This window comes from Sciurus vulgaris (genome assembly GCF_902686455.1).
Source record: "Sciurus vulgaris genome assembly, chromosome: 8".
Taxonomy (NCBI): Eukaryota; Metazoa; Chordata; class Mammalia; order Rodentia; family Sciuridae; genus Sciurus; species Sciurus vulgaris.
Window position 1 is genome coordinate 106677827 of NC_136468.1, and position 25236 is coordinate 106703062.

Here is a 25236-nt window from a genome sequence, read left to right on the forward strand (position 1 = left end):
TCATGTCTAATCTGAATCCTCCTAAATTTTCATTTTGAGTCCTGATGAAACTTTTGATGATCAGTCATGTATCTGATAGCCTAGTCAATATTGTTTGGTAAACCTACCATGTTTATCCTTCCTGAAGCCAAGGTACTGTATGGTTAAAATTAGAGATTTTAAAGTCAGATCCTGGGGTTAAATCTTATGTCACTTCATAAACATGGGAACATAGACAATATACTTACTCCTTTAAGTTAGTACATTTGCAAAATGGAGAAAATAATTGTACCTAACTTATAGCTTTTTTTGTAAAGATTAAGAAAGCTATTTTGAAGAAATCAGTTTAAAAATTTCTTTGACTCTAGTAATAATTATAATATTATTACTACTATAGCGTCATCACCATTTTCCCAGTTGTTTGGAACAAAACTTTAGACTTACACTTGGCACTACTCTGTCTCTGCACCATAACATTCAACGCATAGACATGTTTCAAATTAAAACTTAATTTATAAATTTGAGCTTTCTCCATCTCACTATCTTTTAACTCTCACCTGGACAATTGCTGTTTGTAAATTCTCACCTGGAAAATTGCAATTTGCCCTTATCAAATCTCCCTTTCTATCCTTGCCCTCCTACTTTCTGTTCCATGCACAACCTATCTCTTTGAAAATGTGAAACAGTCACTGTTTCATTTATTGCTTTTAGATGTATATGATAGTACAGTGCATTTTGACATATCATACATACATGGAGTATTACCCATTCTATTTAGGATCTCATTCTTGTGGTTGTACGTGATGTGGAGTTACACTAGTTGTACATTCATATATGAGCATAGGAAAGTTATGTCTGATTCATTCTACTGTCTTTCCTATTCCCATCACTTTTAAACCTCCCCTTTACCTCTAGCTCATGTGACATGGGTCCTATAGCCACCACCATATTCCCTCAACCACATATGTTCTGTCTGCTGCCTTATGGCAGGTGTTCAGGAGTCAAGAATCATTGCACTTGCTGTTCTTTTCTTCGTAAAAGGAAAATAAGTTGTTTCTCTTCTGTATTTACACCAAATCAATCTCTAATTCTCTACAGGCATAGACTGGTGTCCTATATTTTAACTCTTTCTGACACCACCCACCTTTGATACAGACCCTATAAGTCAGTGGCTCAGTCCTACAAGATTATCCCTCACTTTAGATGACACTCACATGTAGTGGTCTCCATGTTACCCACACTTTTGTTCAACTTACCTACACTTTGGGGTTTCCCATGACCTCCTTCTTGTGTTCCATAATTTGCTGTCACAACTCACAAGAGGTGAGCTTTACTTACTATTGCAAGTATACTATAAAGAATACAACTCAGGAACAACCAAATGGAAGAGAAGCATAGGACACAGTGTGCAATAGGGGGCACAGAGCTTCCATGATCTTCCTGAGTGCTCAACCCTCCCAGCACATCCATGTGTTCACCACCCTGAAGCTCTCTGAATCCTATCACTTAGGGTTTAATGGAGCTTCCATTAATAAGACATGATTAAATAAACTTACTGACCATTGATGATTGTACTTAGTCTCTGGTCTGTCTCTTCCCCAGAAATCAGGTGGTGTGGCTGAAAGATCCTGCCCTCTAATCTCATACTTGTTCTCTCTGTCAACAAGCTCCCATCCTAATTCACCTAAGGTTTTTCTATCACAAGATATCTAGTTGCCACACAGAGATACTATAACTCTGGAGAATTCAAGGGACTTAGAAGGTCTTGTGTTAGGAACCAAGAATTAAGAGCAAACAAAACAAAAGATGCTTCTATCAGCTCGTCACTCAGAAAATTAGGTTTTAGCAGCACTGTGTTAGAAACCTGAGTCAAAGATTAATTATATATAATTCTTATTGTATCTCAACTGGTGTATTCTTCTAATACCATCACTGAACCTTCCCATTTCAGATATTCTGGTCTCTACTTAAGTGGTACCCCCTTGGGCACACTCTCCCTAACTACAGTATCTGAAACACCTCCCCTGCATCCAAACGTACCATTTAATTTGTTTTGTGTCTACTTTAGCTCCTATTTTTTAAACTGTTGATCTTTCTTACTGGAAGATAAGTTCTGTAACATATAGCCCTGTGGCTCCAATATCTACAACAGTGCTAATATATTATCAGGTTCTCAGTAAATTTATTTGGAATTAATAAAGTCCTAAAAGTAAGTGGGGATTCTTTGATTTTTTTTTTCCAAATTCATATGAAGTTGGTAATTCCATCTACATATTAATAAGATAGCTGAACAGAGTAGGTATCTGGTACAAGAACACAGAGTTGATAAATAATGAAGAAGTCAAATTAATTACAAATATTAATTTCTGTGCCACCTACTTCAAGCAATATTTTACTCTTGTCCTTGAAGGATGACTGAGATTTACATATATAGAAATAAGCTTAGAATTACTAAATATAAAGTCTGCAATTCATGGGAATTTTTCCTATTCAGAGGAAAAATGGAATTTACTTAATTAATATATATTTCTATGTTATAGAATACATACTAAAGCTTTATGCTCTTTGAAATATTAACTCAACGTTCATAACAAACATGAGCTTAGTACTATTACTGTTCCTATTTTACATATGAGGAAACTGAAGACTGATTATTTTAAGTATCTTGTTCAAGATTCCTAGGATGATCCCATGAAGTAGTCGAAGGTAGAAGAGGACATACAAACACAAGGACTCCAATCAGAAAGCTTTTCTTAGCTTAGAAACACAACATTGATTTTGAAAGATTAAGAGAAAATGCATTCGAATGAATTTTTGTAACGTTCTCTTCAAGCAAAAATCAATATGGAGAAATAGCTTGCAAGGCACTCAAATATTCTTATTTGTAACAACTATAGGTGCCTACATCTATTTCACCCATCACCAAACTTATGGCAAGACCAGGACAGTCAAGGGTGGATTACTCCCATAAGCCCAGAAGTGAATCAACTCAATTCAGTTCAAACCCATAAGCTGCTATACACTAAATAAGAGAAGAAGATACAGGGAAATCGAGCATAGATTTTACCCTTTAAGAAACCACCAAAAAATGAGGCCAATCTATAGGTACAGTTAATACTGATGTAAACATACAAGATTCACTCTCTGTGGTGGTTCAAGTGCAATTCTGCATGTGGTCAATTAAGGGAGCTTGAAGAGACAATTGAAGGGGCAGGGGCAGGGTCTTGCATTATAAAACATGTTAGCAGAGTTTGGGAGTTGAAGTCATGCCATGTATTTTAGAGATGGAACCTAGTGTAGTGGGCAAGTTCCATCTGAATGTCATGAGAGCCAAGATCAGAGAAGGTGTGTGGCTTTACCTGTCACCTACGATCTGTAGATTTCACTCAATAAATAAGAGGAAAACAACATGAATCTACAATTAGTCAATCTTCATAGTTATATCCTCCTGTGCCACATAAATAAATAGTTCCTCTACATCTTATTCCTCCACCTAAACCTTAATTGGTCTTATGTGGCACCAAAATGAGTCATTTCACAGATCAATATTCAGTAAAATAACTTTTTTCTTTTATGAAACTATGTGACCAATTCAATTACCCCAAATTTTTCCCCAAATTTCCATGTTAGAGTAATATTTAAGTAAACTACACGTACTCAACCTCATTTCACAACCAATTTGTTTATATTGGATTAAAATACATAGGTGGGGGGAATGTTAGATTTCCATTGTTGGATGTACCCAATGCATTTATTTATGTGGCACAGGAGGACATAACCATGAAGATGGACTGGTTGCAGATTTATGTTGTTTTCCTCTTATTTATTAATGAAATCTACAGATCTTAGATAACAGTGTAAAGTCATACCTCTATTGTATTGTCATAAGTTTTTAAGTGAAAACTCCTAGGATCATGTTCTTTATTTCTGCATACAACCAGTAAGTGTAGTGTCAAGAGAGGTTCTGTCTACTGAGAAGTTTATTTACTATTATCTACAATAGAACATAAAAGCAAGTTAATAGGTCAAGAGGGGCCACATATCAAGGCCATGCACATAATGCAAGGAATTCTAGTCATGCATTTAAAGATTTCAGTAACTGAAAGAAAGGGCCAAAATGAACGAAGCACCTAAAATAAATTTAAGCAGCTTTAAGATAAGTGTATAGCAGATAAGGTAAGGTGTTCAGCTGTGCTTGTCATTGGATTATTGAGCTTACCTTTGGATTAGCTGTGTCACGGGTTAATGGAATCCTGTATGTTGCAGGGATTTGGAAAAGGTCGTACATAATAGGCAGCAGACATCTCAAAAGAGTACTTAGTGTGGAAATGATAAAACTTTGGTGAGAAAGAGTAGATTCCTTCAAATGGAAGAGGTTTGATGTGTTCAATAGGAAGTAAAATTTGTAACTTCAGCTTAGGGAGGATTACCCATGGATTGGAATTCTTCTAATTTGAACATAGATTCTGTTAAATAATGAGACCTGGGGTGGAATTTAAGCAGAAGCTACTAAACTACTTAATAGGATAGTGGAAATATCTATATGGGTTGGATATTAATGTAGATAGTCTCTAGTGGGGTTTCAGATCCCAGATTCTCACATTATATTTCTGCATCGGTGCCAGAAAGTAGGTTAACTTAATACCATATAAAACAATTCAAAAACCCTCAAAACACTGCTTTTCTTTGCTTTCTTTCTTTTTTTATAAATTTGTATTTATTTATTTAACCATGTTATAAGACAAACAACTGTCTCATTTGCTTTTTTTACTGCTTCTTTTTAATTATACATAACATTCAGACTCATTTTGAAATAATTATAAAAGCGTGGAATATAATTTGCCCTAATTCAGTCCCCAGTACTTCCCCTTTCTCTCCCCCGCTCCCTCCCTCTGTTGCCTTCCCTCTATTCTACTGTACAATTACTTATAGTTTTCTTTTTCAATTAGTGTCTTGAAAATACTGTTTCTTGCTGAAGATATCAGTAATCTCCTTCAAAGAGACAGCCTGACTCTACTAGCTTTTTCTCAAAATTTGAAAGCTTTGCAACATTCTATTTGTCCATTTATTGTTTAATTTTCGTTTCATTTTAAGCACAAAAGGGTGAAATATTCAAATGCATTCTTTAAGTTTTAGGACCATATCCTATTAAGTCACAGACACACAGTAGGGTTGAGCAAATGTTTACCTTCCAGAGCCAGCCTAAACAAAGTACAAACAAAAGTCCCAAGCATTTCCGTTGCAGAATAATCATGAAGCCTGTCTCTCCTGAAGTCTTAATCCTAATCCTAAATATTTGCTGTCCTAAATTGATACAAAGTTATGTCTGTAATCATATTAACTGTTTTTCTTCATGCTCATCATTAATGCCAAAGGGTAATTCTTCCTAGAAAAATCAATCTTTTGTGATAACATGCAATGTGTTTTTAATTAATGAAGTTACTCTCTGCTGGCAGAGTGGAAGTATCTTATCATCACATGCTGGGGGGAATTCATGCAGGGTCCTGTCTGTGCATGCCGAGCCCTGGAGCCAAAGAAAAATCTCCTGTCATTAACTTCTCTGCTTAACTAGCCTACTTATTAAGAACCAAGCCATCAGTCATGCTGGATAAGCATATCAGATATAATGGACGCCAGAAGCTGATGAAATACTTTGGCAAGAGCAATGACCAGTTTTGTTATTATAAGTTGTGGTTTATCTCCAGTGCAGAGGGGGGAAAAAAGTCATTTATGGTTGCTCAACATGCTTGGGCAAATTATTACTGTCATCTGAATCCAGTGGTAGAAAAGAGGATTTTTATTTATTTGTTTGTTTGTTTTGTTTTAAAGTGGAAAAGTGGCCTTTTGGTTGAGGGGCAACGGGAAGGAGTCTGGGTTTCAAGGATGATACTCACTAGGGTGAGTCACTTCTCTTTTTTACTTGCTCTGACACTTGGAACAAGTAACCTACCATCCCCAAGACCCTCTTAGGATAAGAGGTCCCACTTTGTGATGAACACACAAGATAAAGTTTCAAAAGACATTGTGGGCTATAGAGATAAATGTATTGCTTTTTCTTCTTGAAATAATAATTATTTTATACTGACAGACTCCACTAAAGTAAAAGCTAGAAATAAATATTCTTAAATATTCCTAAAGAGAAAGAATAACCAAAGTCTTCTTTTTGTAATTTCTAAATTTCAGGTATTAGGTTGTCAGTCTAATCAACAAAAGCTCCTTTTCTTTTTGTTTTGTTTTGTTTTTTTCTACCAGAATGGAGCCAAAATTAAATGCAGGCATGAAATGCAGGGAATTTTCTGATAATGGGGACAGAGAGGTATTTATTGTTTCAGAAAGAACTTCCTGAAAACATTTATAACTATGGAGCCAATAAAATGATAGGTTCAGAGATAAGTAGACTGGAAGGAAGGAATGACCATTGCAACACATAGCCAAACACCCTGCAATTACTCTTCCTTATATTATTAAGCAAATTTTTGCATTAATACAAAGAGTCAAAATAAAAATTCCCTGCTGTGCTTATGTAATACCCAGCAACTGAGCAAAGGAAACTTAAAGTAAGGACAATTAGAGCAAAGTGAAATCAAACTAATTATTTTTAATCATATAAATATAGTCCATGTTGACTCATTGGTAAAGAGGGATAATTTCATAAGCATTGATTACTTTTACAATGTTTGGAGGATTAAGTTGATACTGTTTATGAGTAATAAATCAGTGGACTGAGAATTAAAACCATGCAAGCCAGGTACACAATGGGAATGTGTAAGATAATTACAGATAAATAATTCAGTAACATAAGGATATTGCTATCATAACAGTAATATCTGCAGATAAAGGAATTTATAACGATAATTGAGAAAAATTAAATTAAAGCAAGTTGAGAAGATGCTAATAGGTAGCTCATATCTTGCTTATTCATTTTCTTGGGTACAGCATATGAAAAAAATCATTTCTGTATAAATTTCATCTAATTTTCTAGTGTGGAGCTGCTGAACCACTGATTTCTCTGCAATTTTTTCATAATCTGCATTATTTTCATTAAATGTTTACTCCCACCTCTGTATGACCAAACTTTCTCCATCCTTCAAAGTCCACAGGAAATAGGTTATCCACAGAACTCCCCTTGTCTGCCTATACCTTCACATATTTTCTGTCCTTCCAGTGAACTCTCTCCTGGCATTCACCTTCAGTAGCAAACTCTATGAGGTCTCACTCTAAAATGCTTTCAGTTTTGTATCCCCTGGTATCTCTTGGCAGTATTTATTTATTTTCTATGTAGTCCACATAAAATTGATGAAACAACAAAAGAGTAAAGCTCAAAAGCTGCCATAGCTGGGTGTGTTTTGCAGGGTGTGGAAAGGAAATGTTGATGGTATTGATCATTTTGTGTAAGGAAATTTGATCTCATAAGAATCTTACTCTTCCTTACTAATGAGTTAGTATGCCCACATTAACTGGTAGATCAAATTGCAACAGGTGAGAGAATAATCTCAGGTACTACATAACTGTCATATTTCAGTTGATTAAAGGCCAATAAATGTCTTCTCTAAGATAACAGAGACTTTATAACTCAAAAATAAACTGAAAGTGTAATGTAGGCCATGCAAAATGGATAGACATGGAGAAAAGCAGGGACACATAGGACCAGTCCAGGAGAACCCAACAGGCACACTCTCTAGTCCAGTCTTCTCTAGAACACAGGCAGCACTTAACTGAGGGTTCTCACTCACATCTTGCTGAAATAATGTAGAATACAATATGAAAACTGTGCTGTGTAACAGATGTCATTTTCCATAAATTAAAATGTCAAATGTAAGGAATTATCATTGCCATTTTATAGGTTTGGTCACTATTAAAGTTTCTATTGAACTTATGGTATTTTAAAGGTATTATTCATTCATTCTTATCTTTATTTATTTATTGGACATAGACTTAAGCACACACCCTCAGACATTGTTTACATGGTGGGGATACAGAAAAGAAATGAAAAGAAATGTCCTTGTGCACAAAGAACTGATTCCCACAAAGGTGAAGGAGATTCACCAACTTTTCACATTTCTTTGATGAGAAAAATCCTCATGAGAAGATCCCTGAATCCAGTTACATGGCATTAGAACTGACCATGAAGTGGGTTAAAGGAAACAGTGAGTTGAGCTTATGATGGAGAGCTGGAAGAACCAGGTATTTTATCTGGAGATAGCCCTGCCCTATCCCCACTTCCCTGCCCACCACTCAAGTGTACAAGTCTTGAGTATGTTGTAGTAGGTCTTTGATACCACAAATAGCATCAAATGAGAAACTGGGAGCTTTAACAGCCAGAGGAAATGTTATCCAAAAGAAACCAGGAAAAAAAAAAAAAAACATGTTTTGTTCTCTACTCAATCATCCTGAAAACCAGGCCTTCCCCTTCTAGACCAGAATTAGCAATCTCATTACCAGAAACCGTGGTTACTCAAAGATGACCTGCAATTCCTGTTATGCTATAGCAATTTGAACACATGACCTCCTCAGTCTAAGTTACAATATTCAAATAAAAAGAGAAAAACCAAAGAATAAGAAGAAAGCATTAAACAAAGAAAATAAATTCAAACAATAAGCAGAAAAACAAAATTTTGTGAAATATTTAAGTAAATATTTGGTGATAAGTATGTTAGTAGAAGCATAAAAATCTCAGTAGACAGATTTAGGAGGGTTTTATATTTATACTATAGGCACTCTTCAATAAGCACTCTCAGTGTTTACAAAAATAAATGTTATTAATGATTGAGGACAAGAAGCAATGGCTGACATAACCAAACAGACTGCTTATACATCTGGTGGAGGAAAAGAATTGATGTGAAATGAATAATGGAATAAGTAATTAATAAAGAAGAAAGCTAAACAAAGTGTTGTTTGCAATAAATATGACAAAGATTACAACTATTTAAGAAAAGTTAAGAGATTACAAATTCCTCTTGGGACACAATACGGAGCATTTAGTCACAATTTAAATCTGGACACCAAAGTAGTGATGCACAATGATTATCTGTAGAGAGATACAGAGACAGAGAGATACAAAGATGGAGATAGAGAGGGACTAGAGATGCCCAAGGAAAGTGGGAGATCCAACCCCCAAACATGTGGTGTGTCCTGCCCCAGACAGCAGGCACAGGAGTCAAGAAACCTTAAAGATAATCCCAGTCACAGTCAGACACAAAGGCCCAAGACATTCCAAGTGAAGACTGCCAGTTAAGCCCCGTAGATCTACAGATTCTAAGCAAGGTCTAGGTGCTATTGCTTTAAACCCTGCATCTGGGTTATTTGTCACAGGCTTCACAAGGTAACCAAAGCAGATCTGGGGAGTGGAGTTCTGCTATGAAAGTTTATGACATGACATGGTGGCCTGTTGACCAGGTGGCAGGTGGAGGTTAGAAGAGTTCTTGGAGTGCTTAGGAACAAGGAAGGTTTGGAAGGGAAGTGAAGGACATGGTATTGAAAGCTGAAGGAAGGAAAAGGAAAAGGACTCTTATTATGAGGAGGCAGAAATTTTGGCAATATGAACATGTGCAATGACAGAAAAGAGCAAATGTAGGCAAAGATCTGGAGTAAATCAAGGAGACTTGAGGAAAGTGACAATTCCTACATTTAGCTATGTGTGTTACAATGAACCTAAAGAGGAATAAAAAAAGAGATTACTTCATTTTCATGCAAAATTTAAAGGAAAGAAAAAGAAGTTGCTAGGACTTGCAGATGTGAAAATAAAATTTATGTACCATTCTTTTTTAAAAAACATCTTTACTTTTTAAGAAAATTTGTTCATCTTAGTTATACATGACAGAAAAGTGTATTGTAATATATTTATACAAAGATAGAGTACATCTTATTCTAATTAGGATTCCAGTCTTGTGGTTGTACATGATGTGGAGATTCACTGTGGTATATTTGTACGTATACATAGGAAAATTAAGTCAAATTCATTCCACCATTTTTCCTGTTTCCTGTCCCTCCTCCCTTCCCATCATTCCCCTTTGTCTAATCAACTGAACTTCAATTTTTCCCCTAACCCTAACCCCCTTGTTGTATGTTAGCATCCACATATCAGAACCTTTGACCTTTGGTTTTGGATTGACTTATTTTACTTGGCATAATAGTGTCCAGATACATCAATTTACCAGTAAATGTCATAAAGTCATTTTTTTTATGACTGAGTAATATCCCATTGTGTATATATACATTTTCTTTATCCCTTCATCTGTTGAAGGGCACCAATGTTGATTGCATATTTTAGCTATTGTGAATTGAGTTGCTATAAACATTGATGTGGCTGTGTCACTATAATATGTTGATTTAAAGTCCTTTGGGTATACATTGAGGAGTGGTATAACCAGGTCAAATGGTGGTTTCTTTCCAAGTTTTCTGACTAATCTCCCTACTGCTTTCCATAGTGGGTACCAATTTGCAGTCCCACCAGCAATGTATGAGTGTACCTTTCTCCCCACATCCTCAACAACATTTGTTACATGTATTCCTGATAATTGCCACTCTGACTGTAGTGAGATGAAATCTCAATGTAGTTTTAATTTGCATTTCTTTAATTTCATATATTTGTTGACTGATTTTATTTCTCCTGTGAAGTGTCTGTTCAGTTCCTTTGCCTATTTATTAATTGGGTTATTTGGGGATTTGGGTATTAAGTTTTTTGAGTTCTTTTTATATCCTGGAGATTAGTGTTCCATTTGAGGTGCAGGTGGCAAACATTTTCTCCCATTCTATAGACTTTCTCTCCATGCTTTCAGTTGTTTCCTTTGCTGTGAAGAAACATTTTAGTTTGATACCATCCCATCTATTGATTCTTGATTTCACTTCTTGAGTTTTAGGGGTCTTGTTGACAGATGTAGTCAGTTCCTAAGCAAACATGATGGAGTGTTGGGCCTACATTTTCTTTTAGTAGATGTAGGGTCTCTGGTCTACTACCTAGGTCTTTGATCCTCTTTGGGTTTAATTTTGTGCAGGGTGAGAGATAGGGGTTATATTTCATTCTGCTACATATGGATTTCCAGTTATCCCAACATCATTTATTGAAGAGACTCTCTTTTTCCAATGTATATTTATGGTACCTTGCCTAGTATGACATAACTAAATTTATGTGGGTTTGTCTTTGTATCTTCTGTTCTGTTGGTTTTCATATCTGTTTTGGCACTAATACCATGCTGTGTGTTACTATAGCTCTATAGTATAATTTAAGGTCTGGTATTCTGATGCCTCCAGTTTCATTTTTCACACTAAGGATTGCTTTGGCTATGCTGGGCTCTAATTTTTCCAAATAAATTTATGATTGCTTTTTCTATTTCTATGAAAAAAGTCATTGGAATTTTAATAGGAAATGCATTAAATCTGTGTAATCCTTTCAGTAGTACAGCCATTTTCACAATATTAAGTCTGCCTATCCAAAAACATGGGAGATCTTTCTGTCTTCTACAGTCTTCTTCAATTTCTGAAGAGGCTGTTTTTTAATATTTTTGGTGGTGCTGGGGATTGAACACATGGCCTTGTGCATGCTAGGCAAGCACTCTACCAACTAAGCTATATCCCCAGCCCCTTCAATTTCTTTCTTTTCTTTTTATCTTTAATTTCTCTTTTTTATTTTATTTTTTAAATTTATTTTTATTGTAAAAAAATGGGATACATCTTGTCTCTGTTTGTACATGGGGTAAAGGCATACCATTTGTGTAATCATACATTTACCTAGGGTAATAGTTTTTGATTCAGTCTGTTATGTTTTCCCTTCCCCCACCCCTCCCACCCCTCTTTTCCCTCTATAAAGTCACTCCTTCCTCCATTCTTGCCCCCTCCTACCCCCATTATGTGTCATCATCTACTTATTAGCTAGATCATTTGTCCTTTGTTTTTTTGAGATTGGCTTATCTCACTTAGCATGATATTCTCCAATTTCACCCATTTGCCTGCAAATGCCATAATTTTATTCTTCTTTAAGGCTGAGTAATATCCCATTGTATAAATATACCACAGTTTCTTTATACATTCATCAATTGAAAGACATCTAGGTTGGTTCCACAATCTGGCTATTATGAATTGAGCAGCTATGAACACTGATGTGGCTGCATCTCTGTAGTATGATGATTTTAAGTCCTCTGGGTATAGGCCGAGGAGTGGGATAGCTGGGTCAAATGGTGGTTCCATTCCAAGCTTTCTGAGGAATCTCCATATTGCTTTCCAGAGTGGCTGCATTAATTTGCAGCCCCACCAGCAATGTATGAGTTTGCCTTTTTCCCCACATCCTCGCCAACACTTATTGTTGCTTATATTCTTGATAATTGCCATTCTAATTGGGGTGAGATGGAATCTTAGGGTAGTTTTGATTTGCATTTCTCTTATTACTAGAGATGTTGAACACTTTTTCATATATCTGTTGATTGCTTGTACATCTTCTTCTGTGAAGTTCATTTCCTTAGCCCATTTGTTGAATGGATTATTTGTATTCTTGGTGTAGAGTTTTTTGAGTTCTTTATAGATTCTGGAGATCAGTGTTCTATCTGAAGTATGAGTGGCAAAGATTTTCTCCCACTCTGTAGGCTCTCTTTTCACTTTGCTGATAGTTTCCTTTGCTGAGAGAAAGCTTTTTAGTTTGAATCTATCCTAGTTATTGATTCTTGCTTTTATTTCTTGTGCTATGGGAGTCCTGTTAAGGAAGTCTATGGTCATACTACCAAAAGTGCTATACAGATTCAATGCAATTCCAATTAAAATCCCAATGATGTACCTTACAGAAATAGAGCAAGCAATCATGAAATTCATCTGGAAGAATAAGAAACCCAGAACAGCTGAAGCAATCCTTAACAGGAAGAGTGAAGCAGGGAGAATCGCAATACCAGAACTTCATCTATACTACAAAGCAAAAGTAACAAAAATGGCATGGTATTGGTACCAAAACAGACAGGTAGATCAATGGTACAGAATAAAGGACATGGACACAAACCCAAATAAATACAATTTTATCATACTAGACAAAGGTGCCAAAAATATGCAATGGAGAAAAGGTAGCCTCTACAAATGGTTCTGGGAAAACTGGAAATCCATATGCAGCAGAATGAAACTAAACCCCTATCTCTCACCCTGCACAAAACTCAACTCAAAATGGATCAAGGACTTCAGAATCAGACCAGAGACCCTTCATATTATAGAAGAAAATGTAGGTCCAAATCTTCAACATGTCGGCCCAGGATCAGATTTCCCTTTTTTATTAATGAGAAGGTTCTGTGGTTTCAAGTCTCGATGGGACACCATTCTTCTGTGGCAATAAGTTAACCCATGTAGAATTTGGTACAGAAACATCATATACTCAAGGACCAGAGTCAAAGATTTATGTGTGTAAATGATGTCTTGTAAGGTTACTATGTTTGCATGTTTTATATCCTTTAAGAGTGAAACTTTCCAAGTTTTTCTAATTTGATGTAGGTTTCTGATTTCCCAAGCCCAATTTCTGACTGCAAGCAAAACTGTGATAAATTGAGTGTTTATTCTTAAAATTTCATCTCTTCCTCAACTTCTAAAACTCTCCAATTCTCCATTGAGATCCATCTATGTTTATGATTTCTGAGACAAACACCTGTAGGTGACTGGACTTCATCAGATGACTTCCCAGAAGATTGGTCACTCTCAACATCTGATCTCATTTTTAGATATTTGTGATCAATATCTCCTCAGGGATGGCCAGATCCACAGTGGAAGAGGCCACAGTGCCAGCCTCCGACTCCATGTCCCCGTTGAACAGAGCCTGGTCCTGCTCTGCGCCGCCATCTTATAACCGAGCTCAATTTCTTTCTTTAGTGTTCTGTAGTTTTCATTGGAAATGTCTTTTACCTCTTTTGTTTGATTGATTTCCAGGATGATTTATTTATTTTTTGAGGCTATTGTGAATGGGACAGTTTTCCTAATTTCTCTTTCAGTTAATTCATCATTGCTGTATAGGATTGCAATTGATTTATAGGTGTTAATTCCATATCCTGCTATTTTGCTGAATTCAATTATGAGTCCTAGAAGCTTTTGGTGGAAATTTTGGATCTTCTCAATATCTCATAGATGCAGAAACATCATTTGACAAAACACTAGAAAGCATGTTCGAAACACTAGAAAAACTAGATATGGTAGGAAAATACCTCAACATTGTAAAAGATATATACATTAACCCCAAGATCAATATCATTCTAAATGGTGGAAAACTGAAAGCTTTCCCTCAAAAAACTGGAAAAAGACATGTATGCTCTTTTTTACCACTTCTATTCAACACAGTCCTTGAAACTCTAACCAGAGCAATTAGGTAAAAGAAATAAATGATAGAAATAGAAAAATGATAATTAAATGATAGAAAAAGAAAAATAAAAGCTCAAACTTATATGCCATTTTTAACAAGTGCTAATGTCAACCAATGCTAAAATGAAGAAAGGACCTCACATTGAAGGTCAATGTAGGCTTATAAGATCATTCATTAAGACCTTGGAAAGACAGAAGTAGGTGCCTCACTGAAACTTTCAGAGAAAGAACTGATAATCTAAAGTCTGGGTCTTTCATATTCTGCTTGTTAAAAATAGGTCTTCTAAGAAGACCATCATTCAGGAACCCAGAGTAGAGAGGATCTTATCTCAGAGACATCTGTGGCTGGGCATCTGCTATGTGGAATATACTCAGAACTTGTGGGAAATCCATAAATCTTTAACATGGTTGCTGTATAGAAACACTACTGCTTGGGCTAAAAAGAGCAAAAATAATACACAAGGGAACAAAGGTTTTGGACCCCAAACTTCTACAGGTGTTGTGGGGGGCAAAATTCTAAAATGTTTCCAGATTCCCAGTCCCTAGAGAACTCGCACCTACCTCCAGCTCTTTGATTCAACACTAACATTGCTGCACCTTTGAAGGAATTTCACAGATGTAATTATGGTCCTCAATCAACTGACCTTAAAGTTGGGAGATTGGCCAGGTGGGCCTTATGCAATCAGGTGGGCTTCTTAATAGTGCTCTCCAGGTGGTGGCAGAGATGGAGACTAACTGTGAACTATCTTTAGGCCACAGGGAAAGATCTGTAGGCAGCTTCCAGCAGCAGAGAGATGGCAAGAGAACACAGCAATGAATTCCACCATTAGCCAATACACTTGGAAAATGATCCTGACCTGGGTTGAGAACCTTACTCTGACCAACGCCTTGGCTACAGCCCAAGGAGACCCCAAGCAGAGAACCCAATTACATTGAGCCTGGACTTGGGAACCACAGACACAATAAACTTGTGTTGTTTGTAAGCCACTAATTTCTAGTAGTTACACAGGGCAATCAGACTGAGAAAACCACTCAGGGTCAAAAACCCATTATTCCTCATGGGACACAGAAGGATTATTCAGAGCTCAGATGATTACACCAGAAACCATGAAGAAACATTTCCAGGCAGTGGGCCTGGACCTAGTGCATGGGCTGCACAAGTCTTTGATGGGTTTTGAGATTATGCAGACCAGGGACAATCCTGGTACCCCCACTCCAACCCTTTCCTATAAGAGAGTCTGTGGAGGTTTCCCTATTTCTGTCCCATGGTTGTAAATGGATGAGGAAGGGGCAAAGAGCCAGTCTTGCTTATCCCTAGGTCTTCAAATGAGGAAGAACCCCAACAAGAAACCTCATCTGCATGCAGAACTCACTCAGAGGACAATGAGACTCTGGAGGCTTGGGAGGGTGAATATCATTTTCATGGAGGAAAAATGTTTTGTGACCATAGGTCTGACTGGGGTGGTTTCAAAGTAGATTCCTCAATTTTTTAACATTCTTCCCAAGTAGAAATGGTCTCTGCCCCATTCCAGCCCTGGATGGTCTATGTGGCTGCCCTGGTATGGAAGTGATGTTGAGTGATGTCTGATGTTGGTTGGAGAAGGTTGCAGTAGTGCCAGCTTCTTTGGACTCTCTCTCATCTTCAGCCCTGCAAAAATCCCCTGCTCTGAGTTCACCATGTGGAGAGGTCATATAGGGACACCAGAGAGAGAAAAAGACATTAAGTTTTCAGTCACTCTGATCCTTCTCAGTCCAGGATGAGAATTGGGAGTGAAGGAGACTTTGAGGAAGACCTGACTCAGTCACTGTCTGATGCAACCACAGTCAGAGAATGAAGATAGCTACACTGCACCATGTCAGGCCTCATGTCGATGAGAAAAATCAACCATCTGTATTCTTTAAAAAAATGAAAGATGAGGATATTCAATCAAGCAAACATCATCCAAGATTTCCAACATAGCAACCAACAACCTTACTTCTAAGTTGAAATGATCTTCTAGTGCTTAAGAAACAAAGAAATGGAGAACAAAATGAACTACGTTGGAATACATTCTGGTGAGAATCTGAGCTCTGAGGATAGACAAAGAATACACTTTGCTTCATGGCTCCATTAAGATAAAGGACTCCAATTGACCTCTCCCTTCCTTAAGTACTGACTCCCTATACCACACCTCTTTCCTGTGCAGTTGTGTTTTTTTTTTTTTTTTTTTTTTTTTTTTCCAACCAAAGTGCATCATTATGGATTTTTGGGGGGGTAGAATTTTTGCATCCTGGGGAAAACTATAGCAAATTTCATACAATGGAAAAAATAAATAGGGCCTGAAACAGGTGTATTTATATTGTCATTTTGAGAACTGAAATAGTCTGAAAAGAGTCTTGTCAAGAGCTAGGGTAACTCTGTGCAAATAAGAAATTAAAACAAGCAGCCACAAAATCTGGTGCAAACACTAAACTTTGTTGAATTCTGGACAATTAAGAAATACGAAAAGAAAACATACAAATATTTGTGTTTTGCTTGCACACATGAGTAAAAAAAGTTTAACTTGGTATTTGTGCCTCACATTGTTTTCTTGTCTGACGCTGCCCACAGTGCACACTAGCTTTCCCCTCTCCAGTTCCTTGCTGTATGATGTGAGGAAATGTGTCTGCTCTCTGTCTGCTAAATGAACTCGGTAATCACAAACCCACAGGGAACATTCAGTGAAGGGTAGGTGAAAAGACTTTACACATTAACCAAATTACACTAACCAAACTGAGTGTGTTGATCCCTTTTGTCTTTCTCTGAACAAAATCAACCTTTTAAAAATTATGAGCCTTTAACTATGATTTTTTTTTTTTTGTTGAACTCTCATGTAAATGACATATCCCCTTTTTTTCCCCTCTTGTTCTCTTACTCACATGTCCTTTCCCTCTGGATTCCACAGCACCTGCCCTCTCCCTGGCCTGCCTGGACCCTGCAGGAGATGCTGTGATCATTCACAGGACAGTCAATACAAAGAACTCTCCAATTCAAAATGGGCCTTCCCTGTGTCACTGGGGTTCAAGTCTCAGGATTTGAATTTTGGCAGCAGACACCAGACTCTGACAATCTATCTTCAACTGCTTTCAAAGCTACTTGCTTCCAGAGAGAAGACTTCAATCTACACATTATAACCAACCAGTAATTATGAGCACTAATGACAGTAATTTAGAAAAAAAAAAAAAAAAAAGGAGTGGTGTGCAAACAGGTGTACTCTACCACCTCTGGCCCTGCTAGGCAGCATTTGCATTAGACAGGCAGTATCCACGGTCCCTCATCACTAACCCTGTCAATCATATGATTTCTCCAGGACTCAGTATTTCTAGCTCCAACAGAGAGATCAGACTTTAATGTCATTTCTAATCTTAAAATCATGAGTCTTCTTACATCATTCTGCTTCTGACTCTTTAATATTTGTCCTACATAGTGTGCCTTAATAAAGCTCATGTACAACTTAAAACAATATAATGATTCGAGTTGTTCTGATAATAAAATTTGCCTTCAATAGCATATTTTCTCAAGCAGTTTATCAATAATGAAAAATTACAAAATAAGGTAGGTGGGAGAATTATGAGTACATTTTCTTAACTCTCAGAGATGACATATATTTAAATTTTAAGTCATATATGTCATGTCTTCAAATCTTTTCAGAATATAGTTATTATATAAACTCCTATTGAAACAATTGTGCATTGCTATGCATTCTATGATTAACTAAACTCTAAAAAATTGATTATGTTGATGTTAATTGGCACACATTTGAATAATAAATATAAGAAATCATGAATAGCAGCAATTTAAAATGATGTCTGCAAAGATGCATTGATTGCCAGGAATGGTGGAACATGTCTATGATCCCAGCGGCTCAGGAGGCTGAGGCAGAAGGATTGTGAGTTCAAAGACAGCCTCAGCAAAAGTGAGGCACTAAGCAATTCAGTGAGACCCTGTCTCTAAATAAAATGCAAAATAGGGCTGGGGATGTGGCTCAGTGGTGGAGTGCCCCTGAGTTCAATCCCAGGCACAAAACAAAAAAAAAAAAAAATGATGCATTGATCACTCATTTTAAAATGGATGCTCTATAATTCATTTTAAGAAAGTCAAATTTCTGCATGTAGATTTGCAACATGGAGATTTTTTAACTTAGTAGTATCTTGGGTAGAAGTCAATTCTAATTAGCACTCTCAAGGTCTTAATAAATTCTAATAGAGTATATCAGCTTATAATCAATTTTAACTGAGTAACAGATGTCTGCTAAGTAGACCATAGTCAAACAAAAACCTGAATCATGCATCTTTTTCCTATGACAATTCATCAAGAAAAATTTGTAAGTGACAACTCTTACACTTAGCACCTCATAATCTGATTTTTATGACCTTGGATTATATGGTTGAATGCTTCTTTAGTTAGAATCAGGAGCAAATTTAACACAAAGAAAATTCTCTGTGGATATGATAGTAACTTCAATGTCCTGAGGGCTCTCAAGGGGAGGATGAGCTGCATCTACTCAACAAGTGATGTGGTCTCATTATTTAGATTCCACCCCAGAAACCACATGGACATGTAAAAGTAGAAGTGAGAACGAAAAGTAGCCATTGCTCAAGACCTGGAAGCACCCCACAGAGTGGAAGCAGTAATGCAGAGGCTGAGAACACTCAGCTTAAGAGATAATATCCACATTGATGTTCTGGTGTAGGGAGTAGGGGAGACTGTGACCCTAATTACTGTCTGAAGAAGGGTTTGATTTTCAGCACCTGCTTCACACTAAGTTGACATCTCTTCATCCACAGTGTCCTGTGTGTGTGTGTGTGTGTGTTGTGTTAGCATACCAGAGCTACTCTCAGGGAAGGACCCTAGTCTCAGTCCACAGAATTATGATCAAAACTAATGGTCAACCAGGTCAGGAAGATTCTGAGATGTGGCACCAGAGCATCTTGACTATGGAAGGCAACAGACTGAATTAACAACAGAGGCATTCATGAAAAACAAAGACATTCTTTACCCAACAATTTCAGAAAGACAAGAAAACCTGGGCACTCAGTCCCTCCCCTGATGCTCACTCAGGGGTTGGCCAAACAAGCCCTTTCTCATAAATGAACTAGAGGGTACATAGAAATAAGCTTTAAAAAAAATCCCCAAAGCTGCAAAAACTAAAATCTACATCTGACAATAATAAAAGAATAGGCAGGAGCTCTAACATCTCACAACCACGAACAATGACAAAAATAGTTCAACACAGAAAACTCGTTTCTTAAATGCACTTTCTCATTACAAAAAAGTCTTTGAGGAAGCTTAGAGAAATATCTATTTTACTTTAATATAAATTAGATTAAAAAATCAAGACAACACAATCTGGTAGGGTTTTTTCTTCCTGTGTCCGCCATTCTTGCCATTAGGCTCTAGGATTCACTTTCACATTTTGGAGTCCCTTGTTGCTGTGCTGTGGGGGTGCTGAAGATCCCCAGGGAGCAGACCTGGCTCCTGAGCACCAAGAAATGGGGACTCAGTTTGCTCTGCTGTGCAGTTGCTTGAAGATCTATATGGAAAACACTAGGCCCCTCAAATGCCAGGAAATGAAAAGAAGAGGGGGGATTCAAGATGGCGGACTAGAGGGTTGCTGTGTTGCATGTTGCTCCAGGACTCAGGACTCAAGAAGAGGAGATATAGAGAGACTTGGGACCAACTCAAAGCAGCCAGGTGAGTGTCTCCCACTGGGCAGGCGTCCCGGACGGGGCGGTAGCCCCAAAAGCAGGGAACTTTGTGAAGTAGAGCTGCCGGCGAGGCGCCCCTCCCCCCACCGGAGCAGTGAACACAGACAACTGGGAGCATTGGAGAGGTGGCTGTTCACCACAGCGCTTGGACTCGGTGCAACCCACCCGGGCTCTGGGAGGCTGCCCAAAGGAGAAGGTGCTCGGTGAGCTGTTTGGACTGAAAGTGACCACCCCTGAACACAGGGGGCTGCCCAGAGGAGAAGGAGAAATACGGGCTCGGCACGTCGCTTGGAATTGGAGCAGCTGTGCCAGGGCTCTGGGCGGCTATCCGGTGGAACAGCGTGGTGAGTGGTTTGGTCCCAGAGCATCCGTTCCTGAACACAGGGGGGTTGTCTGGAGAAGGAGGAGGAGCGCGGCGGGGTGCTTGGGCTCGAAGTGACTGCACCAGGGCTACGGCAGTCGGGACAAGAAGGTGCACAGTGAGTTCTTGGGACTCGTGACGCACCAGATCTCTGGGTGACTGCCTGGTGGAGAAAGAGGTGCGTGGTGGGTCACTTGGACTTAGAGCGACCGCACGGAACAACAGGTGGCTGCCGGAGGAAAAGGCGTGTGGCGGGTCACTGGAACTCGGAGCGATTGTAAGGGGCTCCAGGTGGCTGCTCAGAGGAGGGGCCACATAGCCAGGCGAAAAGTGCATAGCAGGGTCCCAGGGCCTACGCGACTTCTTGGTGGAAGAGCCCCACAGACAAACTGAGGGGCGGAGCGAAGGCTCCAGGACTACAGGCAGCTTCTCTGAGGAGAGGCAGCCTAAGGAGATTCGTCTGCAAAGGGTGAGGCTTCCAGGCCCAGGAGGTAGGTCCGGGTCCCTGGGAACATTGCAGAAGAAGGCTGCCCAGCCCAGGCGGTAGTTGTGAATTGAACGGAACCTCTGGGAGGGAAACCGACCAGCGAGACCTCCCCACCAGGTGAGTCCTCCCTGTCGGGTAAGGTTCTCCCAAAAGGACTGTAAAATCAGAGACACAGGCCCAAACTGGTCTTGCATCAGCCCACATCCTACTTCCCTTTTGGATGACCATTCATCAGCAAGTGAAGGTACCTCTGCCCACTAGCAGGGATTATACCCCACTGGAAGGCCACCACCCCTAGGGAGTCAGCTCCCTTGTGGAGCACTGCATTATCAACTTCCTCAAAGACTTCAGGCTACTGAAGACTAAGAGGGGATATACTAGAAATCTTCAGGGATATTATAAGACAATAGAGGAAATTTGCAATATCACAGCGGTCAACTGATACCTGAACAATATGAGAAAACAAGGAAAGAAAATGCTGCAAACAAATCTAGATGTTACATCAATGAAACCCAACGACAGCATGGCAGAAGAAATGACAGAAAGGGAATTCAGAATGTACATAATTAAAATGATCAGGGAAGCAAATGACGAGATGCAAGAGCAAATGCAGGCACTGAATGATCGCACCAATCGACAGTTAAAAGAGCAAATACAGGAAGCAAAAGATCATTTCAATAAAGAGTTAGAGATATTGAAAAAAAAAAAAACAAACAGAAATCCTTGAAATGAAGGAAACAATAAACCAAATTAAGAACTCCATAAGAAAGCATAACCAATAGAATAGAACACCTGGAAGACAGAACATCAGACATTGAAGATAAAATATTTAACCTTGAAAACAAAGTTGAACAAACAGAGAAGATGGTAAGAAATCATGAACAGAATCTCCAAGAACTATGGGATATCATGAAAAGGCCAAATTTAAGAATTATTGGGATTGAGGAAGGCTTAGAGAAACAGACCAAAGGAATGAACAATCTATTCAATGAAATACTATCAGAAAATTTCCCAAATCTGAAGAATGAAATGGAAGATCAAGTACAAGAGGCTTATAGGACTCCAAATATACAAAATTACAACAGACCCACACCAAGGCACATTATAATGAAAATACCTAACATACAAAATAAAGACAGAATTTTAAAGGCCGCAAGAGAGAGGAATCAAATTACATTCAGGGGGAAACCAATACGGATATCAGCAGATTTTTCAATCCAGACCCTAAAAGCTAGAAGGGCCTGGAACAACATTTTTCAAGCCCTGAAAGAAAATGGATGCCAACCAGAATCTTATACCCAGCAAAACTTACCTTCATATTTGATGATGAAATAAAATCCTTCCATGATAAACAAAAGCTAAAAGAATTTACAAAAAGAAAGCCAGCATTACAGAACATTCTCAGCAAAATATTCCACGAGGAAGAGATGAAAAACAAAGAAACAAATCAGCAATGGGAGGAACTATCCTAAAGGAATAGTCAAATAAAGGAAAAACAAAGTCGTCTCAAAATAAATAAATAAATAAATAAATAAATAAATAAATAAATAAATAAATAAATAAAATGAACCAAATGTCCGGGAATACTAATCATATCTCAATAATAACCCTGAATATTAATGGCCTGAACTCATCAATCAAAATACATAGACTGGCAGATTGGATCAAAAAGAAAGATCCAACAATATGTTGCCTGCAAGAGACTCACCTCGTAGAAAGACATACCCATAGACTAAAGGTGAAAGGATGGGGAAAAACATACCATGCACATGGACTCAGCAAAAAAGCTGGGGTATCCATCCTCATTTCAGATAATGTGGACTTCAAGCCAAAACTAGTCAGAAGGGATAAAGAAGGACATTACATACTGCTTAAGGGAACCATAAATCAGCAAGACATAACAATGATAAGTATCTATGCCCGAACATTGGCTCATCCATGTACGTCAAACAAATCCTTCTCAATTTCAGAAACCAAATAGACCGTAACACAATAATACTAGGTGATTTTAACACACCTCTCTCACCACTGGACAGATCTTCCAAACAAAAATTGAACAAAGAAACCATAGATCTCAATAACACAATCAATAATTTAGACTTAACGGACATTTATAGAATATACCATCCAACCAAGAGCGAATACACTTTCTTCTCAGCAGCACATGGATCCTTCTCTAAAATAGACCATATATTATGCCACAAAGCTAATGTAAGCAAATACAAGAAGATAGAGACACTACCTTGTATTCTATCAGATCATAATGGATTGAAGTTAGAAATAAATGAAAGAGTAAAAAACAGAAGCTAGTCCAACACCTGGAGATAAACAATATGCTATTACATGATGAATGGATAACAGAAGATATTAGGAAGGAAATTAAAAAAATCTTACAAGTAAATGAGAACAAAGAAACATCATATCAAAATCTTTGGGACACTATGAAAGCAGTACTTAGAGGAAAATTTATTTCATGAAGTGCATTCAATAAAAGAAGTAAAAATCAACAAATAAACAACCTAACACTACAGCTTAAAGCCCTAGAAAAAGAAGAACAGACCAACACCAAAATTAGTAGAAGACAGGAAATAGTTAAACTCAGAGCTGAAATCAACAAAATTGAAACAAAAGAAACTATACAAAAAATTGACAAAATAAATAGTTGGTTCTTTGAAAAAATAAACAAAATTGATAAACCCTTAGTCACTCTAACAAAGAGAAGACGAGAGAAAACCCAAATCACCAAAATTCGGAATGAACAAAGGAAATATCACAACAGACACGATTGAAATACAAAACATAATTAGAAGCTATTTTGAAAATCTATATTCTAACCAAATAGAAAATTTCGAAGACATCAACAGGTTTCTAGAGACATATGAATTGCCTAAATTGAACGAGGAGGACATACACAATTTAAATAGATCAATTTCAAGTAATGAAGTAGAAGAGGTCATCAAAAGCCTACCAACAAAGAAAAGTCCAGGACCAGAAGGGTTCTCAGCCGAGTTCTACAAAATCTTTAAAGAAGAGCTCATTCCAATACTTCTCAAAGTATTCCATGAAATAGAAGAGGAGGGTACCCTCCCAAACTCATTCTATGAAACCAATATTACCCTGATACCCAAGCCAGACAGAGACAAATCGAGGAAAGAAAATTTCAGACCGATATCATTAATGAACATTGATGCAAAAATTCTCAATAAAATTTTAACAAATCGCATACAAAAATATATTAAAAAGATAGTGCACCACGATCAAGTGGGTTTTATCCCAGGGATGCAAGGTTGGTTCAACATCCGGAAATCAATAAATGTAATTCACCATATCAATAGACTTAAAGTCAAGAATCACATGATTATTTCAATAGATGCAGAAAAAGCATTTGATAAAATACAACACCCCTTCATGCTCGAAACACTAGAAAAAATAGGGATAGTGGGAACATTCCTTAACATTTTAAAGGCCATCTATGCTAAGCCCATGGCTAATATCATTCTAAACGGTGAAAAACTGAAAGCATTCCCCCTAAAAACTGGAACAAGACAGCGATGCCCTCTTTCACCACTCCAATATCGTTCTTGAGACTCTAGCCAGAGCAATTAGACAGACCAAGGAAATTAAAGGAATACGAATAGGAAAAGAAGAACTCAAACTATCCCTATTTGCGGATGATATGATTATATACTTAGAGGAACCAGGAAATTCCACCAGAAAACTGTTAGAACTCATAAGTGAATTCAGTAAAGTAGCAGGTTACAAGATCAATGCTCATAAATCCAATGCATTTTTATACATAAGTGAGGAATCCTCAGAAAGAGAAATTATGAAAACTACCCCATTCACCATAGCATCGAAAAAAATAAAATACTTGGGAATCAATCTCACAAAAGAGGTGAAAGACCTCTACAATGAGAACTACAGAACACTAAAGAAAGAAATTAAAGAAAACCTTAGAAGATGGAAAGATCTCCCATGTTCTTGGATAGGCCGAATTAATATTGTCAAAATGGCCATACTACCAAAAGTGCTATACAGATTCAATGCAATCCCAATTAAAATCCCAATGACGTACCTTACAGAAATAGAGCAAGCAATCATGAAATTCATCTGGAAGAATAAGAAACCCAGAATAGCTAAAGCAATCCTTCGCAGGAAAAATGAAGCAGGGGATATCGCAATACCCGAACTTCAACTTTATTACAAAGCAATAATAACAAAGACGGCATAGTACTGGTACCAAAATAGAAAGGTAGATCAATGGTACAGAATAGAGGACACGGACACAAACCCAAATAAATACAACTTTCTAATACTAGACAAAGGCGCCAAAAATATGCAATGGAGAAAAGATAGCCTCTTCAACAAA

The 25236-nt window shown here is 37.6% G+C and overlaps 1 long non-coding RNA gene across 1 annotated transcript in view; it reads right to left on the reverse strand.

Annotated features, from left to right (window-relative positions):
- LOC306667381 overlaps positions 1 to 25236 on the reverse strand; it is a 58795-nt gene that overhangs the window by 4783 nt on the left and 28776 nt on the right. The window lies entirely within an intron of this gene.